Source organism: Zophobas morio, unplaced genomic scaffold (assembly GCF_036711695.1).
Source record: "Zophobas morio isolate AGI-343-1 ecotype UQ-CSIRO unplaced genomic scaffold, CSIRO_AGI_Zmor_V1 ptg000006l, whole genome shotgun sequence".
NCBI classification, from domain to species: Eukaryota; Metazoa; Arthropoda; class Insecta; order Coleoptera; family Tenebrionidae; genus Zophobas; species Zophobas morio.
Window position 1 is genome coordinate 6,494,627 of NW_026972111.1, and position 6,144 is coordinate 6,500,770.

Genomic DNA, 6,144 nt, shown 5'->3' on the forward strand with positions numbered 1-6,144 from the left:
ACGAACTAGGTTGAATTAAGCACCAAATTGGCACGACGTAAATTTATATAATGTTAATCTGTCACATGTCAATCAACACGCATTTCACGAGAATTTCAAGTAGGCAGTGAAAGGTGGAACATCTCGTTTGATAACTTTGATCAGAACGTAGAAAAAATGACGTACGCAACACGTGCAAACTTTTCATTTTAACACACTCTGAGTTTTGTTTTATACTATATTCTGTATTATTTGTTTCAGATTAGTCACAACCTGCATAAATCTGGAGCACGGGACGTGGCGGCAGAAGTAAAATATCGTTTAATGGTTATAGTACACTTGTAAATCTTTAGTTTTTTAATTCTCATTTACATTTCCACAGTCACGAATAGCAGTTTGGTGAGGCGGAGCATGATCCAAATATTTTTCTAAATTGTGTAAAATTATATTTCTACGGCGTCTATTTATTGGTCTATCGTTAAATACATTGTAAATAAATTACCGGAACTTTTATTTTCTTTTTCGTTCTGTTGTTAGTGTTTGATTGTACGGTGATAACGTTTTGAGACTCTTCGTACGTTACTTAATAAAACAAGCTTATCCATGAAATGATTATTATTGTACCACACTGTCATTCGTACAACAAAATCGGCCTCAGTCCTTATCATACTATCTCAGGTTTTTATAAAAGCACCCTAAGCTTCTAAATCCGTTTATGTACACCACATATCCTAAACACAGGACACAAACTCGGACGAGTGAATGTTGTTTTATTTTAAGGCTCACTGTAACTTAACCACTTAGATCGTCAGATCATAGCATATCACCAACTATTTTGTATAACCTTGAATGGAACCATACAGTTTTTAAGTTTTTATGATCAATGTTTGTGTTACCTATGTCGTGTCAGGTTGTAGAAATACTTAAAATGTTAGAAAAATGTGCTAAAATGTGCCCAATCGTGATGAACAATAAAAAACATGCTTGCATTTTGACATAAAATTACACATTACGCACGGGGAGTATGAGCTGAAATTAGTAAGAGTTTGCGTGTTGCTTTCTCACCTGTAAAGTAATGAAGCTATTACGCACACAGGAGGGTGTTGGGTGGGGAAAGAAATACTGAAAGTTTATCTATGAAATGATTTTATTGCATCGCACTTACACTCGTTCAATAACAATATCTGTCGTTATCATACCAGTCACAGTTTTTATACACGCGCTTAAATCCATTTGTATTAATATTCGTCCATGAACCTTCCTTCTTCTAGTGAGGAATGAGGGTATTTTAGAGCATAAAAATTGATTGAAAGTTATTTCGACAAGACTTCCCTTGCTCCTTAAGCAGATACAGTTCAACAGATCCCGCTTTTTTAAAAAATTAAAAAAGAAAAATTGTATTTTAGAAGCTGTGAAAATATGGAGCTACCACCAAATTTATCCTTTAATTTAAACGTGACACTTCTCGTCCGAAAATAACAGAAATCACCATTGCTGCCAGTACAATTTAAAAAACAAATTTCAAAGCGTACTTGACACGTTTTTTTTTCGATCACACAAAACAGAATTCACAAACTTTAAAATTTTTGCGGGAAGTTTTTAAGTATTGAAACATCCTTTAAGTATAATATTCTTATTGGGTCCCCTCAGAAAAATAATAATACGGAAGAGCTTTCAATTGAAATAATAGGTTTGACCCGATGATAGAAAAAATTACGTACGCAACACGTGACGTTTTGGACTTCACTCATTTTTACAAAAATCTGTATTCTCTAGTGTATCGTTTAATACGTTTTAAATAAATTTTCGGAACTTTCGTTTTCGTTTGGTTATTTGATAACACTTTGAGACGTGTTTTAATATGAAATCTCTTGAGATGATGTCAGTAAATTCTTGGTGGGAATGATTACGTCAGATTTTGATTAGCGTTTTGCTATTTACATGTTGTTCCTAATATACAGAAAATTTGACAACAATTTGTCTATTAATTTTTTCGTATTATAGGGGACATGAAACGTCGAAAAAGCATTAAAGTAGCAAGTCGCTCATTGGACTCGATTACAATATTTCTTTCGCTTACACTGGGGCAGTCAAAAGAAATATAAATAAATTTAGAGAATTCCAGCTAACCTTAAAAAGTCAAAAAATGGCTGCGTCCTTAAAAATACAGCGTGCTTACGTGACTACTCAATACGATGAACGTTTGATTGCAGGGAGTTAAAAAAAAAATCCAAAGTATCCTTGATTTTTTTTTTTTTTGGGTCGTATGGTACGTTCATTACGAAACAGAATACACAAACTACTGGTATCGTTAATGAAATTACTTTTAATTTTTTTAGGTAAGCTTTAGGTAGTAATTGAAACATCCTTTAATTTCCTGAAAAGAAATGTTGTTTTACCAAATTTTGTTGTAGTTTTTCTTAGAAAAATTAAAAAGTAAATAGGAAAGGTCGTTTTATATGGAGTTTTTTGATACGACAACATCAATCGTCTTGTAGAGAATTTTATTGGATATTGAACTGAATTTTTTATTTGTTTATAACATTATTACTGTTTAAGTTATAGCAAAAAAATGAAAAAAATAAATTGGAAGATTTTGTTAGAATAGGCAACCAAATATACAGACTCGAGATTATTTACATCTCAGCCGGTCTAGACTAATCCGATCTTTAAAGGGAAGTGGGAAAATGGAGTAGGCCGTTCCTGATTTAATCAATAAAATAAATTGACCCATTCACTATTTTTTTAAGCCCCCTGTATATGCAAATATAAAAAATATGAATGCAATGATAAATCACAACTAAAAACTAATCATATTTTGCGCATTCTGGATAGAATTTATTCGACAAAATTTTGAGATGACGTCATCATTTTTTTGCGGGGAAGAGACATATACAGCGTGTTATTGAAAGGTACGTACAAAATAAAATCGGCAATTGGTCTCGAAGTATGGGTGCTAAAATTAAAAAAAAGTTCAGGTAAGTAAAAGTGTTCTCCTTTTAGAGATAAAAATTATTAAACTTCATGTCCAAATTCGTTGTACGCCTCTGATACAAAGGTCATCTTTCGTTTCTATAGCAACAAAAGGGTCTTATTTTTTATTATTGTTACAGTTTTGCAATTCTTGATTTATTCCGTACAATTATTTGATTCATTATTTTTTTAATCACCCTGTATAAGCAAATCTAAAAAAATATTAATGCAGTCATAAATCACTGATCAAATATTGCACATTTAAGGATTTATTCGGCAATATTTTCAGGTGACATTGTGATCAAAAATTTACCATGCTTATGTTAACTTGAAAACATCTTCAAGATTTCAAAGCAATTGATTTTGCAATTCCTGATTAAATCAATAAAATCAATTCACGCATTCATTAATTATTTGTTACCCTGTATAAGCAGATCCAAAAAATATGAATGGAATGATAAATCACAAGTATGGACTCATCATATTTTGGACATTTTAGATAGAATTTATTCGCAATTTTGAACTTACGTCATTAATTTTTTCGAGGGGATAAGTAAAAACACTTTGATTAAAAAATTATTATGCTTATCATAATAACTTTAAAACATCTGCAAGATTTTAAAGTACCTACATATTCGGTTTTGCAGATTCAAAATTAAATTGCAAAATGTTTTATAATTTTGACTTTTTTCCAAAAATCTGGATGTTTCGAGTTTTAAAAACTCAACACGGAGTCAGAAACTACATGTCTAGGATTATGTTATTTTGTACAATTTAAAACTCATTTACTATCTACAATTTTGTAGTGACGTCATCACTTCAAGTGACGTGGGCATGATTAGACAAAGTTTGGTTAGAGTTTTATCTAAATATTCGTAATATACATATAAAATTTGACAACAATCGAACAAGTAGTTTCTGTCTAATAAAAATCCGGACAGACAGACGGACGGAAACAGGAGACCTATTTCTTCGTACTGTAGGGGTCTTGAAAGGTCGAGAAAACGTAAAAGTAGAACTACACAAACGAAATATATAATTAAATTATTAGTTCAAAGAAACAAAAATAAATTAAATTGTCACAAATTAATAAAAATGATATTTTGGTAAAAAAATGACATTTTTCTGAAAAAAAATTGGGTGGGTTTCACTTAATCATAGTTTGAAGAATGTTCAAAATAAAAAGCGATAGCTGTTTATTTTAAGTAAAGCAAAAGTAAAATAAAATAACATTACGACAGAAAAAAAAACAATACCAAGGAAAAGACATCTTAACATCCATGAGTGTGGAAAGTTTACTGATTATGCACACTTAAAGTTTCATTTATTAGTGTTTTATTTATCCTCTGTTGCTGTGCTGTTTTATTTACTCGTTTTTTTTTTTGTTTATTCATCACGTTTTTTCAGTTTCCTTTTGCTTTCTCATCGTCTGTTTTGCATTTTAAAAGTTGTCTTCTTTATTTATAAAAAATGTCACTCTATGCTACATACTGTTTTCTCTAGAAGACCTAGAGGATATATCATTTTCCAAAATCAGTCATATCTTAGCAAGTACTAGCGCCGCCCACCCGCCCTTTATTTTGTTAAAGGGTATGTCATTTCCCAAAATCAGTCTTACTAGCACTGTCTACCCGACCATTATTTTCTTAGAGGGTATGTCATCTGCCAAAATTAGTCTCATCTTAGCATGCACTAGCCCCGCCCACCCGCCCTCTATTTTCTTAGAGGGTATAACATTTGCCAAAATCAGTTTTATCTTAGTAAGTGTATTAATAAACCCTCCGATGTAAATATGTAGCAGAAAATGTTGATAGTTTATATAAAAATATACATACTTCTATTATTTTACATGCATCGACGCTTTTTCAGCGATTGCTATACTTACCCTACTATACAGGGTGTCCAGAAAATGGCGGATTAATACTTCAATACGTTATGTACGGGGGTTTCGGGAGTCCCAAAAAAATAATAAAAAAATTCTTTATGATGTATATTACGAGAAAAACCTAATTTTCTAAAAGTAAAACTGGCAACACTGCACGGACCTAATGCGTGAATACCTTAGGCTTACTTTCTGATTTCTTAGTAGCGATGGTGACTGAAATCCACCTTTTATTTTTTTTAGAACCAGTAGTCATTAATCGTTGTGCATTATTATTAATAAAACAACCTGTTATTTTTCATTAATAAATAAACCAAAAAAATCACTTACTTAATAAAGATAAATTATAAACAAAAACAAAACCAATAAAAGAAAAATCCATTGAAACATAACCAACTAAACACTAGAGAAGATGTTCAAAATTCCTGCCTTGTGCATATAAGTAAGCTCGTAATGTTTCAAAATTTTGATCATTTTTTGTAAAAGTTAGTCAACAGTACTTGCTACGATAAAACTGATTTTGCCAATGACATACCCTCTGAGAAAAGAGAGGGTGGGTGGGCGGGGCTGATAGCTGCCAAGATAAGACTGATTTTGGCAAATGAGATACCCTATAAGAGAAGAAAGGGCGGGTGGGCGGGGCTAGTATCTGCTAAGAAAGTCTCAATTAAATTATTATAAAAAAAATAGACTAGAGGCTCCAAAGCACTTTCACGAAGTACTAGCCCCGCCCACTCACCCGCTATTTTCTTGGAGGATATATCATTTGCCAAATTCAGTCTTATCTTAGCTATTACTAGTCCAGTCCACCCCACTCTATTTTCCTAGAGGGTATATTATTTGCCAAAATCAGTCGTATCTTACGAAGTTCTAGCCCCGCCCACCCGCCCTTTATTTTCTTAGAAGGTATATCATTTGCCAAATTCAGTTTTATCTTAGCAAGTACTAGCACAGCACACCCGTCCCCTCTATTTCCTTAGAGGGTGTATTATTTGCCAAAATCAGTGGCATTTTACGCAGTACTAGCACCGCCCAACCGCGTTCTATTTTCCTAGAGGGTATATCATTTGCCAAATTCATTCTTATCGTAGCAAGTACTAGCCCAGCCCACCCCCCCCTCTCCTCTATTTTCTTTGACGGTGTATTATTTGCCAAAATCAGTCGCATCTTACGAAGTACTAGCACCCCCCACCCGCCTTCTGTTTTCTTAGAGGGTACATCATTTGCCAAATTCAGTCTTATCTTAGCTAGCACTGCCCAGCCCACCCCACTCTATTTTCTTAGAGGGTGTATTATTTGCCAAGATCAGT

At 32.8% G+C, this 6,144-nt stretch overlaps 1 protein-coding gene across 1 annotated transcript in view; it reads left to right on the plus strand.

Annotated features, from left to right (window-relative positions):
• LOC135123443 (nuclear protein localization protein 4 homolog) overlaps positions 1–588 on the plus strand; it is a 48,880-nt gene extending 48,292 nt beyond the window's left edge. Inside the window, exon 9 of the mRNA XM_064048082.1 lies at positions 241–588. The gene's annotated coding sequence lies outside the window, so the exon portion shown is untranslated. The remainder of the gene's footprint in view (positions 1–240) is intronic.
• The last annotated feature ends 5,556 nt before the right edge of the window (positions 589–6,144 follow it).